Below are 15,351 nucleotides of genomic sequence, written 5' to 3'. Positions count from 1 at the left end.
ACCAATGCTCATGTGGATCGTTACTCCTCTAATTGTAACTAATACTTACTTCAGAAATTATCTGGAATAATTTTACAGAATTAAAAAATTTTATGGAATATGCCTGTTTCTTATATATAGTAATATTTGAATGTAGTAAAGATAAAACAAAATCCTGATTGTAATCAAACATTTCATGATGTTTGTTGATAAATAAAGGGTTTTAAAGGGATTAAACTCAATTTAGAAGAAGAAATAAAGATGCTGATTAAGATACTAAATCTTCAAGGGAACTTTCATAGTGTTTTATTTGCGGAACCTTGAACCAGATTTATTACATTACAAATCATTAAGAAAATCAGACGGTATAAATTTTGGAACATCAAATTTATAATGTTTCAGCAGTCATGATAATTTTTGACATAGGTTCAGAAATATCAATTCCCAAATGTAATTGTTCTTGGCATATTTTAAACCTTTATTTGATATTTCTCTGTCATTCCCACGCAACTTGCTCCATAAAATGATCACTGATTCTACTGCAGGGTGATGTCACGATAAGTATGACATCACTTTGTAAGCGATTTATGGACATAATAGCTAGATTGGTTTTCCCTCTGTTTCTCTCGTCTATCAAAACACGTCTCCTTGTTGTCTGACTGATTTACATTTCTTCAGAGGTTTACTGCTGTTTGCATTGATGCCTCTATGTATGTAACCATGCTTTTATTACACAGTGATTAAATGCAGTGAGAGAGTTAATTTTCCAATATAGCTTTTAGGTTGTCTGTCGCAAACATGTAACTAATGTAGGAAATAGACAACCTTATAAATATGTAAACCAAAAGGGGAACATGCTTTGAGGAAATGACAGGAGATGTTGAAGGCCATCTTGTTCTGCCGTCAGAACAAACATTATCAGTAAAACCATCAGCAACTACATCAAAGACTGCTTGTTATAATTAATTAATAGCCTTCCTTCCACACCTCCACAACTTATTATTAACATTTTCAAGAAAATTTGTTTTTCATGGCTCTAAGTACTGAATTGATGTGATAAAGCATATTTTTACATCAGTTGAAAATTTGTCAAAAAAGTTGATCATTATTTTTCTGAAAGATGGTGAAACCTTACTAAGAAGTAAGTCTCATTTATTCACCAAAAATCCATTAAGTAATTTTAGAGTTTTTCTAGTTTGCTTGACATTATGACAATTTTACCATTTAAATGCTTCAATTACTTTAAATTACTTTAAATGATGTAATGGTTTACTGACAACCATTGAATCAGTTTGCATGGCTTTACCTGTGCTGTTGTTCACAGGGGCTTGAGTTCATGAGTCAGAGCCATAAAATGGCAAAAATTGTACTAAAATGTTAGCATTTAACTACTGTGAAAGTACTATTGTTCGTGGGTACCAATTTTAGTGGTTTTCATGGGTATGCCAAACCACCAAATTGGTTCCCAACAAAAAGGACATTTCCATTGATGTGAATACTGAAAACCTCAAAACCATGAATTAAAGAATCCACAAACTTGAGTTTCCTCCATAATCTACAAAAAATTGGTATCCACAAATTAAAGTATTTCCACAGTATTCATGGCTGTACACTAACTTTTAGTGTACAGCGATGGTTAGGGAAATGTAAAAAAATTGGTAAAACATCATTTTAAGGAACAAAACATGAAGTCCCTTTGCTCACCTTAAGCAACATTTTTTGGCATTGCCTGTTCTGTCCAATTGTTGACTTGATAATCATAACATTATATAACCATGGCATTTTTGTTGACAACCATAACATTAAATAATCGTGGCCTACTTGTTAACAACCATAACATTAAATAACTGTGGCCTGTTTGTCGACAACCATAACATTAAATAACCGTGGCCTGCTTGTTGACAACCATAACATTAAATAACCGTGGCCTGTTTGTTGACAACCATAACATTATATAACCGTGGCCTGTTTGTTAACAACCATAACATTAAATAACCATGGTCTTGTTGTCCCATAATTTTTCAGTGATGATGAAAAATAAATGAATTGGTTAAAGCTATCTAAAACAAACAATATTTATAAAGAAGTGAAACAGGTAATATTTGATGAATATTTTTATACACCTATCTTTACAGAAAAGATGATTTTGGTATATGATGTCTGTTTATCCATCCAGCGTTCACACTTTAGACTGTTTTTTATAGTTGGGCTTATGATGCCCTGATGGTGCTCTTCTATATTCTTCATTGTTAACATCTTGCTGTTTGGGAAACAATTATACTGTTAATTCCTGTAAGAAGCTTTGATATTTTTAATAATCAATACATACTTGTCTTCATCATGTGTGCCAATGGAAACTTTTTCCTTCCTTTTGAAAAGTCTTTGATGTTTTGCAAGCAGCTGCCTATTTGAAGATACTCGTCCCTTTCTTATGATAAAAAAACCTTCCTTTTTTTTTAATGAATATGACATATCTTTTTCTACATACAAATGTTCTTCTAATGGGTTCGGTGTAATTAAAGTCAATGATTGATGATTTTGAATATATGATTGAGTTCATCTTATGATATACATAATCCTAGCTGATCCCTCCAACACAAATAAAGTCAATAAATTGGAAAGGAGAGAAATTTATATTGACATTTACTCCAGTAATGGATAGAATCACATCAATCTCGTGAAAAAACTTGCATCCTAGAGGGGTTAATATGATGATAAAATATAATAATTCTTCTGCTGTATTTGTTTTTCAGTTAAATCTATTTAGAACAAATTTTCAAATCTCGACAAATGGATTTATTGATCTCCTTGCAGACGCACCAATTGTTCGTGTTGCAGTTTTAAATTCTCTGCTTTTTTGTGCATTCTAACGTGAGTCATCTATGGACAGATTTATATGATGGCATTGAAAGCTTAGCATGGTTGTGTTTGATGTACATTTTGTGTTGTAAATAGTCTACATAATGGCAGCTCTGGGTGTTAATCTTTAAGGTCTAATCTCCTTTCTTATTTTCACTAAGGAAGTATTCAGAAGCGTAGACGACAGGATTTGTCTCCTTAACCAGATGACATTTTCTTAATGTCTGACCTCATCTGTCTTGATTTGGTGACATTATCTTTAAATCTTGTAGCTAATGTCACTTAATTGGAAATCTGTGCTTTTCAACTGTAAAAACTAAGTTACCTTTGGTGGTATTAATCAGAAGAGCCTTCATTACAAATTAAGACTGTCTTGTTAGCTTTCAGTTTAATAGCCTTCAATTCAAATTAACACTGTTTCATTATTAAAAACTGAAATCTTTGTTGTTTTCAGTTTTACTTTAACCTTATGTTTAAATGTATATATCCTTGTGGTACTGCCCTTCACATTGCTTTTCATATCTGGAAATCAATTTCTCTAAATGACACACACACTTTGTTTAGGAAAAATATCCTATATTAATCTTCATCGGCTACACCATTCACAGCAAAAGTATCTATGTCTCCACATAAACTTTGTTGGAGGAATAAGAAAATACTGAGGTAGCTGTCAACATACCAACATTACTTTTCAGATTCCAATGGTAGATGTAGAAATTTACGGGCATTGGAATAAGAATAACGAGTCTGATTGCTTGTACATTTGGACTGTTGCTCCCATTTGTTAGCTGAGTGGTTTTGACTAGGGTCCGTTAAACTTATATAATTGTTCTCTCATCCTGAAGTACCTGTTATACCTGCCAATAGATGTTAAACTAGAATCAATCAATCAGCCTTGTCAGAATGTAATTAGCTGTATTACTCACTGTTTGGGTAGATTGTTTGTGTTTATGTCTGGTAATTGGCTTTTTTTTTTAAAGTAAGGGATTAATTTAGTTATTACAAAGATACACATTTTTTTTGGTGCACACTATGATTTAAAGTCTTCAAGATAACCATTTTGACCTGTTAGTCCTATATTGACATTTTCAATAGGCTTATGAAAAAAAAGTATGACTTTGGTTTTCTTGGAATTTGCTTTAAGGCTATTGGATTTATTCAAAGATTGCCGATATCTGCCATCTGACCTAGTTTTAATGGCTCAGATCCACAAAAAATTACTTTAACCCAACATTAGTCATGACCCATGGTGGGTCACCTACAAATCTCATCATTTCAGAAAAAAAAACCACGATTCAACAAAATTTTGCTGTATGTTCTCTAAAAGAGTACCATCATTCAAAATCAATGTCAATTATGATTTGTCTTTAAATAGACATGTCAGATGTTGTGACCCATCATCTAATCTTTTTGTGTAAGTTGAACACCACAGCACATTTTAGGTTGGAAATCAAAGTGCCGATGGCATTGATCCTCGGAAGTCATGAGATACTTATAGGTATTTTAAAAACTATAATCCGCTGATGGTAATTTGTTCTCTCTGTATTTCCAAAAAGGTAAATTATTTACAACAGGATCAGTGCTTTCACCAGAACTAGAACTACACATCCACACAATACTGATGATATTTTCAATTTATAAATTTCGTTTTCTTCCTTTTTTTTTTTTTTGTTTCATTTCATTTCATTTTTATTTTGTTCCTCAATGTGTAATCTTGACGATCTATTTTTAGTTTTAAACGTAGCCAATCATTTGGAATCCATACATGGATATCAAAGTCATTAATAAAATATAGTTCTAACTTCCATAATTTTACATGTATTTGAATTTGTGTTTGACAATCAATCATGTAAAATATGATTTCAGTCGTATAATGTAAAACAAGCAATGTATTTATACGAAATAATCAATTAGATACATTTTAATATTCATCCACCAGATCTTTTTTCCCGGGGTAAGTAATTTTAAGACTGTTATCAACTAGAAGTCCTTTTGAATGACATAAGATGGTCGCATGTTTTCCTAGTAATAAATGTTACAAGAGAAATCTCCTATCCTAGTTAAAAAAAAAGGTAGAATTGCAGTTATAGTCTACTGGTACATATCTTATGATACTATCTGTATTAACAAGACAACTACAGTAATCACATTACATTGTGTAATCTAAATCTCAACAAATTAAATGTTATAACCGTTAACTTTGTTCAGGAATTTCATATCAAATGTATGACATTCTATAGAAGAGTTTTAAGTGTGTCATGTCTGTTCATTCCTGTCTGATAGTCATGTACTGTAGTAGGTTTTATGTACTTCAAATGTTTTTTAAAAGATTTTACCAACTTGATAATTTCATTTAGCAACTCTTTTGCACGAACTTTTTTATAACTCAATCCAGCTAGAGTGCAGAGTTCTTTAGAGTCTGCCATGAAATTGACTAGCATTTATATTTGACGCTTTGGTTTTACTTTGAACCTCATTGAAATGTTTAGAAATTCAATTTCCATGAGTAAATTTTTAATGCTTTTTCCTCATCCTTTTTTAATGTAATTGGTAGTCATTTGCAAGTTTATACGTTTAAATTGTGGAATGGTATCTAGTCAAGCACGGTAATTGTAGGGATACTTAAGGTTCATCTTAGACAAATCTGTATTCTGAGAACCAAATTAATCTGAAAAGTGCAACAATGTGAAGAAGAAAAACTGATTGAGGATAGTCACTATTGTCAAAAGAAATAAAACTGTAGCATTGATTTTGCTGTTGGGTCAAGTGGAGTTGTTTACCAAACAGGAATGCAACAAGTTTTAAATAAATAGGGGTTAGTCTATGACATGAATGCAGCAGGTTTTGAATAAACAAGGGTGTATCCATGACAGGGATGCATCTAATTTTGAAAACAATAGTGACATGACTTAAATGTTGTGTTTTAAATAAACAGGGATATATTCATGCTTCAAGTTGCAGAGGAAGGGAGAAAAAATTATTTCCATTAAAAAATCCAGATTATTAGCAGAAAACTCAATTCCTAGCAGTTTTGGGAAGGTAAAATCCTGTGGCTATACCTAAACATTATACTGATCACCAGCTCTGTTCAGTCAAAATCATAAAAAGGCATGTCTCTAAGAAAATCTAAAACATCTGTTAAAGACTCATTTTCAATATTTTGGCCAACAGGTTAGCTTAAAAAGAAAGATCCTTTTTTTCACATGAAAAATCCTTCATTTAGCTGATCTACTTGTTTGTCATCTTCCCTGTAAGAAGAGAAATAGATGCATGAAAAATTTCTATAAGTGTAAATCAAATTTACAGACAAGGCTTGCTGATGACACAAACAGATTGAGAAAGAAATATAAATATTTATTCATAGAAACCAGAATATTTACTCCCAAGAAAGTACTTGTTGATAAACACAGAATAGTTGTAGGCTTAAGTATAGAGGCTTGTTTAAAAACAATGATTTGGTACCTTCAAAAAAATCAATAGAGTTAGCATCTTCTCTCAAAAGCTGCAGATTCCTACACCTAATCAGGGTTCTGCAATTTTCGTTATTTATTTGTTTTCAGTTTTTATCTAGGGTAACTAAAATTAATAGAATTTCAAGACTTTTAAAATTGACAATTCTCCAATCAGTAACCCCTAGTGCCTGTTGCTACGAAATTATGAAATTAATTACCCAATAAATCGGGAAGCATTAATTGTTAAGTAACATTTACAGGAGTCTGACAGTTACCTTGGAGCTATGTGTCTTTAATTAATTTCATCCATAATTACTGTAGTGTGAAATATTACTGATGTGACTGACCAATGGACCAATATATGGTATTAAGCTGAAAATTTAACAAAGGCCTGAGAAAAATTATATGATTGGTTAAATGTTGTATTGTGAGGGAGGATAGTTAATAATCAATACTTTATCAGTATATACTTCGCCATCACTGGAGTTCGTAATTCGTTTATCACATGTTAAGATGGAGTTGCGTGATGGGGACTCTATTTACAGAGTGATTTGCCATAATGAAGAAATCTTTAATCATTACATGGTGTTAGTTTGAAAATCTAGCACCTTCTCACAAGGAATGATGGCTAGTTGTGATTTGTTATCTCAATCACAGTTTTCTAATGTTTGATTGCCTTAGGATTTTACACAATGTGTTGAGTGCTTCCTTAAATGGGAATACGTTTTGTTTTTTGACTGTGAATGAACTTACACTTTGACCAAAGCCCAACAGGTAAAGTTATGATATATTTTATTTCTTGCATTGTTTAGTTTATTGAGAGACAGCTGTCGGATCTAATATGATTCAAATTCCATATTTTTCTAGAAATATGAAACATTACGTAGGTGTCTGTTGTGGGTTATGAGATCACATACTTCTTAATTCCACTATAGAAAAGGTTTTTTCTTTTTTTTGTTAAAAAGATTTCAGTTTCATTTAAGAGCACTTTGCTTAGTAGGCATACAAATTTTATGATCCATTGAACCTTCATAAATAAATTTTGATTTTTTTCCTTCTTGATGCATTTTTTGAAACTTTAAAAATTCTGATTTAAAAGTATGAATTAGTTTTCTGCAGTGTTTTTTATTAATTTTTTTTTTACATGAAAAAAAATTAATTTAAGCAATATAGATATTTTTCAGTACAGGTTAACATAAGCTGTGGGTAATTATTAGCAGAAGTCCATATTTTTTGTCAACTTTTTGAATTACATCAATGCATCTATTATGTCTCAATAGTGATTTGAGAACCAATTAATGTAATAAAGTGGGTTGTGCATCTTGAGAAAATAATGACATGTCATTGGAGCAATATTGGCTGAAAATATTTTTCGAAATGTATCAAACAGACTGTTTTGACTAATTTTGATACTTTTCAACATCATTTATTGGTATTTTTATCATAAATGTGACTTCTGAAAGATTTTAGGTAGTTTGGAAAAAATGTTGCATTTATCACATTTTTTCTTAATGTACACGATTTTTAGGTGAACCTGTACTGAGAAGATTGATACAGTTTAAAATTTTATTGTGATTTTTTTTATTTACAAAAGAATGAGTCCTTTCTTTGATCAATTAGTGAAATTTCAATGTACAAAAAACTTCTTCATGTCTATAACACCATGACAACACAAATATAAACACCATCCATCCTTAGTACCTCTTTATTTCTGGTGTTATGAAATGGTAGAAATTACAAATTTAAGGGAAAACATCATAAAAATATTTCAATAATAATAACAGATGGCATTTTATTTGTGCATCCTCCACCATGGCAAACTGTTTTAGCCACATGGTTGGAAAGTACTGGTAAACAAAATTACACACATTCTGAGGAGTTTGTTTTACATTGCCACCTGCACAAGTGCATTCTACCTTTGTTTTTCTGTTGTTTGCTTCTATTTTGTGGGAAAGTGCCTATGAAATGAACAAATTAAGTTTTTAACATTTTTTTTTAAATTTTGTTTCAAGGTTGAAAGAGGTTTTGGTCATATTTTTAAAATCGGTGAAGTACTCTTAAAGTTAATGGTTCGGTTTAAAACATTTTATGGGAGTAAACATTTATACAGTTACTGATAGTTACTAAAACGATGTTTTTTAAGCAATGCAATGCATTCCTCAGCTGGACAGAACCCATAAAGACTAAGTAACCTCCAGAGGGGCTGGAAAAAAATCATTAGAGGGCATTTTAAGAACTATTAACAAGACATGGTATAAATCTTTTCTAGTGATTTTTAGAGCAATTACTTTGTGTCAGGTCTTACAATTTTCTTTGTTATAAAGAATGTTTTCTATTACTTTTATCTTTGTGGCTAGACAAAAGTATTCTGTCAGTCACTGAAGCGACATTATGCTATTTTGACATCATAATAATTTATCATTCAGGACCAATGGACTGACAGTTTTCAGAAAGTCTAAATGGCCCCCAAACACAACAATGAAAATGACTTTTTTTTTTTAATACCAATTTTTTTCAATGAACTATTTTAAGTTCAGAAATTATATTGTGCATTAATACTGTTGCAATATATAGAAAAATGCTACTATAATTGTGTTAAAATACCACTTATGATTATTGCCATTACTATCCACTGGTATTTTCTGCAGTAATAAAACAAACATTGCATTAATATCTTAATTTACTGCAATGCTTTGGAAAAAGTTGTTACCCATGGCTCAGGTTATACCCCTGGTGAAAAGCCAATTACTCTTCAAACAAGTCCACTGCTTCTAGCTGAGAAATTGCAGTATAAATAAACTATTTGAACTCTCATAATGAATGCTCAAAAACACTTAAACAGCTATGAAAATATTGGCTGACAAGGTACAAAATGCATTTGCTCACGAAAATTTGCTGGCTTGATTGCTTCCTTAGAAAATGTGCCTACAAATTTTTGTTTTGTTAATTTTTCTGTAGTAATAATGTGTGATGTATCATCTTTTATCTCAGGAATGCTATTGCCAGACAACTTCAATTACATTGGAGTTTAAAGTGCAAGGGAAAAAGATGAAATTTGTTAGATAAATAAAATTAGTTAACACTAAGTTTGTCAGGAGGTTAACTTTTGCTCTATTTACGCCTTTTTCCCATACAACCATTATACCAGTTTAAATCTATCTATATCTGTCCTCAGTAAAAAGTCAGGTATATTTGAAAGGGCTTCTAGAACTTAGGAGGTCTTGTAAATTTTCATATTGAAGTAATATAATAAAAAAAAAAAAGGCGAAAGTTATACATGCAGATTTTTTTTATCTTTGTCTCACCAATTTTCACAGTTGGTTTCCGAACTACTGATTTGGTAATTACAACTGAATTTGCAAAAATGATTTCCCATCAGGCTTGAAAATGGGCTCTGACCTGATACCATTTTCAATATTACCCCATCCCCTTTGAATTTCATATAGTTATTTATTCATTACATTCATTGGTGCCCTTAAAATGACATATTCTGAGATACCTTAGATGTAAACAAATCAATAATCAGGTCTAATGATTTCATTATATTTCATTGATGTAGTACAATAGTACTTTGATTGTTTTACACACAAGAGAAAATAGAAGCTTGGGTACTGCAATATATTGCAGTTAATATTGTTAATATAGTACTTCTCTAGTCAACATAGAAACCTGAAAAGCAATCAGATAGATTAAAATATGAAACTAATTCTATGCTTCCAGATGAAAAATTTGTATCAGACAAAATATTCTTTTGGGAAATCAAACTTTTTTTTATCACAGACAGCCTACAAAATTAATTCGAAATCAATCATTGTGTTGTGTTAACTTCTAAAAGCAAAGCAGACAAACTGAAAAAAGGTGGTTATATTACATAAGTTGATATTATCAAAATCCCAAAGATTGTTGGTTGGGTGAATAACTATTGAGGTTTATTGATACTAAATGACAAAGTTAGAATATTTTTAAGGAAAAATTAAATTTTGTTATTGTTGATTTTCTTAAATTGTATCAAATATCCATTTTTGTCAGGATTTTATTTTTGTGGATTGGCCATTTAAAACATTTTTAGAATGAGAATTTTTATCAATGTTCTAAAAATATGAACATAAACACACCATAAAAATACTACTTTTATAAAACAATGTATCTTGATGAATCATTCTTGGCAGTTTTTAAATTTTCTCTTCTTCTTTTTGAGTTGCATTTATGTTTCGAAAAAGTAATAGCATCTTCATCTAGAAATACTTAGTATGTGATTATCACAAACTTAGTGCACATGTACTTACAAAAGCTCTTCCCTGTTTTTGGTTTTGACAAGAGAGTATCAATGTTTTGACACATGAACACATTTATTCTCTATCTGTTGTTGATAGGGAAGAATTCCTCTGAGTAGCCATGATCGTTTTGTTGACCTCATAATTTGGGGTCAACATTTTATGAACCTGATTTTCCTCTTGCCATTCAAGTTAATGAATGATTATGTAAGGCTTAGTTCTGTTCATTATGAATGCCTTTAATGTTCATCAGAATTGATCAAACTTGGGAAAAAGTAGTTTTGAAAATATAATTTAAAATCCAATTCACATTCATGGTCATTGGCAAAAGGTCAAGGCCACTAAGTATTTTTTTTTTACTTGAGGATGTCAAATTTCAAATTGCTCTTTTTAAAAGAAAGAGCCTTTTGTAAAGTTGGTGTTACCTTAAATACACACTGATGGCAGGAATTGAGTTTGAACTATTGTAGATTTGGATGTGAACTTATTACTGCTTGCTCTTGTTTACCTATTGTCCCTCTGCAAGGTGTGAACTTGCGACCTTATTCATCTGTAGGTAAACATCTGCTTTATCACACTGGGAATTAGTTTTTTAAGCAATGATCATAAAAAAAAACCTCCTTAGACTCATTTTTTAAGTTTCTTTTTGCAATAATCATAAAAAAGCCCTACTAATACTCAGTATTAGATCAAGGACATTTGTTTTATTGTGCATTTGCTCAGTTATTCGTCCAGGGCTGTAGACAATATATCCATTTCATGTCTAATATGCCCTGAAAATTGAAGTCTACAATATCATTGTTGCCATTATTGTTCTAGGAAAATATAAAATTCCCTGAGCAAATTAATTCCAAGTTGTAAATTGTTATATTGCTTGGCATTGTGGATGAAATCGAGCATGACACTGATAAGTTACATTGTTAACAGAATACGGTTGTCATAAGGGATTATTTGTTTTCTATTGGCTGTAATTTGAGTGATTATGCATGTATTCATGGAACTCATTTGGGTGGTTAAAAAATTTACTCTGATCCAGCATGTGATTTCCCGATGTTACTAAATTGCACATGCAATTTTATCATGTCATTGTCTAGAAAATCTCCTGCAAATCACTGATGGTTCATTTGTCAGCCAGAGGACATCAGAGGATATTCACTTTGTGTTGTTGAAGTATATTAAACTTTTGAACAATTCAAAGTAATTACATTGGATACTGTAATTTTATAACTAAACGAGATTTTAGGTCATAGGTTTCCTTTCCTCGTTTGTCTACCCTGGACTTGACTTTTTATGAGCAACTCGGCGAGTGTTTCTAGAAAAGCAGAGGACGCTTACCCTACCAGTGCACCTGGTCCATGCTCCCAGTTTTTAGTGGAGTATGAGTTGCTCATTTGCTTTTGTTACTTTGTATGTATGATTTTAGTCACTTTATGTTCTTTGTTGGGTATGTCTGTTTTCCATGTCTGGTCTCTGTCCCTGGATTACATTCTTTTAATTACCGCTATAACCTTGGTTCCCTTGATTACTCTTTAATTATAAAATGATTTTGCAGAAAAATTTAATTAAAGTAATAAAATGCAAGTTTTGGGTACTACAATGCTAACACAATTGATTTTAGTTCTAATAAAGAATAACTCATAATTTCTAAATTCACACCATAGTTTGTTTGTTTTATTTTAATTTTAATGAACTTTTTTATTCTTCTGTCTTTTGATTGGTCACATTATGATTTTTATGACTATCTGTCTATTCACATGTTACACATCAACTATAAAACATTTTGTAAGATTTTAAGTAGCACTCAACATAAGAATCATGCAAAATGTGATTTATGGTTGGAAAGCCTACATATTTTTATTTTTGTTACTATGTCAAAAATTTCATAGTAAACAGAAAGTCATATGTGGGTTTTCATATAACCCTGGAAGATAGCTCTGTAAATGACACTAAAATACAAACAATGTGTGAAATATTTCCTAAGAGCAGACAGATTGGAATGAATAATTGTACATTTCATATATAGACCTATGAAGCAACTTAATTACAAAAATAAAAAATGTGTAGCCCTTTTTTTGGGGTGTATCACATTTTACAGATTCTTACAAAGACTGTTATTTAATCATTTTGTGTGAGAACTTGACTTTTAATCATACATTTTGATGATGCTGTTGCTTCAAGTGTTAATTTTCCTCGGCCCTTCTGTAGTTGAGGTGTGTGGAGGCTACTGGGCTTTCCTTCTGCTTATAATATTGATACCTTGTGAAGGTAGAGTTGGTAAGAAAGGTCTTAAAACACCCCTTTGCATGCTGTGATTCCACTGTCAACGTTATTTAGACCTACAGTAGTTGGAGTTGGAGATTGACTATACTTGGCTTTTCTCGCACATGCAACTCCAAAACCTTGAGAGGACAGAATTGACAAGCAAGTTCTTAAAACACTCCTTCACTATAGTATAAGAAATGCTTATTTGTCTCAATATTCATCAGTTATTCTATATAGGTACTTAATAGGCTTAGTGTCATCAATTATTCTTCATGTTAAATTTTACGTCTTCCCCTTTTTTTCCAATTTGACTGTATATACATTAGAATAAATCACCATTGACGTATAGTTTACAAGTTTACTTTGATAAGTAAGATGTCTGAATCCACTAAGAGTAGTATTAGGTTTCTTCCATGTAACATAACCTATCATTTGACTCTGTTTTTTTCTCCTATATTGTCCTTTATAGGCTTATATATCATTCAGAATGATAGTAATACATGTAAATTGATAATAACTATAGGATACTGTGTCTGTGATGTCAATTCTCTAAAGAATAATTACATATTCTGACTAATGCGAAAATATGATTTTGTTTCTCTTACAATTCTCTATGGATATGAAAATAAAATATATGCAGAAACAAAACAAAACGGTTTTATCAGTTTCTGTTATCAATTTGTATTGATTTAACATTTTACCGAGTTTGATGTGTTGTATGGGTGGAACAAATTAATCAGTTTCAGGTGTTGTTTTAATCTCATTATCTCCCCTTTTGCAGAAATTGCAATTTTAGAAATTAATTAAATACTAGCTAGAATGACAATTATTGCACTTTATTGTGACAAAGAAGGACAATGCACTCTGTATAATGGGAAAAAGGGCATTGTACTTTACTGTTATAAGGAGGATTGAAAATTTGATATGAGTTGAGAAAAAAAGGTATTTAAAGTAAGCCATAATATGCAAGAAAAACACATGAAAGCCAAGCATCCAACTTGAGAAGCTGTACCAAACAGGGCTCTAATGTGACACAGGTTTTGCTTCAAAGGACTGTAAGTCATAGTTACTGGTATGCATTAAGGGATGGAATATTAGTGTAAGTTAATATAAGTTATAGTAAGTTAAGACAGAATAGGGAATATGTTGTGTTCCTTATCCCATATTGCAAATAGAAAAGTGGAATTTCCAAAAGCATTTGTGGAGGTAGGAAACCAGACATACATAGTTTTTATCATATGCTTGCCTGTGGTTACCTTAAATTTTCAAAAGTCCTTAAACACACTGGTATTACCGATGCATACAAACAAGGTAGAACTATAGGCTAATAATGATCAGTTTCATAGATAAGTGCATTTGTATCAATAGGTAAAAACTTGTAAGTCAAGTATGGTGTCGTAGCGAAAGATACGAAAAGGAAGTAACAAAGTTCGTGTGTCCTATATTGTACATTGTATTGTGTATTGAAAAAGCATTAAACATGTCATGTTATATACAGAATATCAGGCAATTGGTATTTGATACTGGCTTTAACATGGGTATCTCAGGTCGAGCCTGTTAGGGTAAGCCTGAGATCCTGTAAGCAAGCCAGTATCAAAAGCCAATAGCCTACCGGTAATATTCTATTTATCGGTAATTTATAGATAACATTTTATTTTTGTTTTTTGCACGTTAAACAAATACAAAAATCAACAAAATTTTGACTTGAAAAAGAATATTTTCAAATGGCCTATTTTGTCAGGATGAGCCAATACCATTCAACTCTAATGTGACATTATGATTTTTCATGCATGCTTGGTTTTAAAATGACCTGTTATTTTTTTGTGTCACGTCAGAACGCTGTGACAAGCATTATCAATCTGTGTACATCAAAGGAAAATGTAACAAATTACCAATAAATAAAAGTGACTGATTTTGACATGTATGTAAACAATGTCAGTGTCCTCCCTTTGTGTAACACTATATTTTCTCATCATATGGAATGTTTTGATGTTCTTTATTATCAATATTTATTATATAGATATCAGTGTTTTATCGAATGTTCCCAGTGTAATAAATTTCGATAATTCACACTGTGAAATAAATTCAGTAATTTCACTTTCGTGCTTTCTCGCCAAAACGTCACAATTTTGATATCAATCCGCCAATCACATAATTTAAAATTCATATTGAAAATATCGATAAATTATGAAGAAAATCTATATAATAAATAGGATAATCAATTGGTTATCGTGAATAACCAAAATATGATCACTCGTGCCAAGAATGTCTGAGGATTTAACTCGTGCGCGGAACAAGTTCCACACATTTGTTAAATCTAGGCGTTTTTCGGCACCCCTGATAATATTTTGGTTATTCACTCTTTTCAATTAATTATCCTATTATTCATAGCAAGTTTAAAATCATATTGTTTCTTTTGTAGCATCCTTATAAGTTACTTATGTGTAATTTTTTTTTCCTATTTTATATCTTCAAACCTAAAATTTAGAAAAAGAAAAGAAATCTTCAGTACTAATATTTATCAT

General features: G+C 31.2%; 1 protein-coding gene across 13 annotated transcripts in view; it reads left to right on the top strand.

The window, feature by feature from the left end:
• The window catches only part of LOC148628555 (multiple PDZ domain protein-like), a 157,630-nt gene that overhangs the window by 111,160 nt on the left and 31,119 nt on the right, over window positions 1–15,351 (top strand). The gene's annotated exons all lie outside the window — the stretch shown is intronic.

Source organism: Perna viridis, chromosome 1 (assembly GCF_037379345.1).
Source record: "Perna viridis isolate PV_CMFRI_1.1 ecotype Kerala chromosome 1, ASM3737934v1, whole genome shotgun sequence".
NCBI lineage: Eukaryota > Metazoa > Mollusca > Bivalvia > Mytilida > Mytilidae > Perna > Perna viridis.
This window is presented reverse-complemented; position numbering and strand designations above follow the sequence as displayed.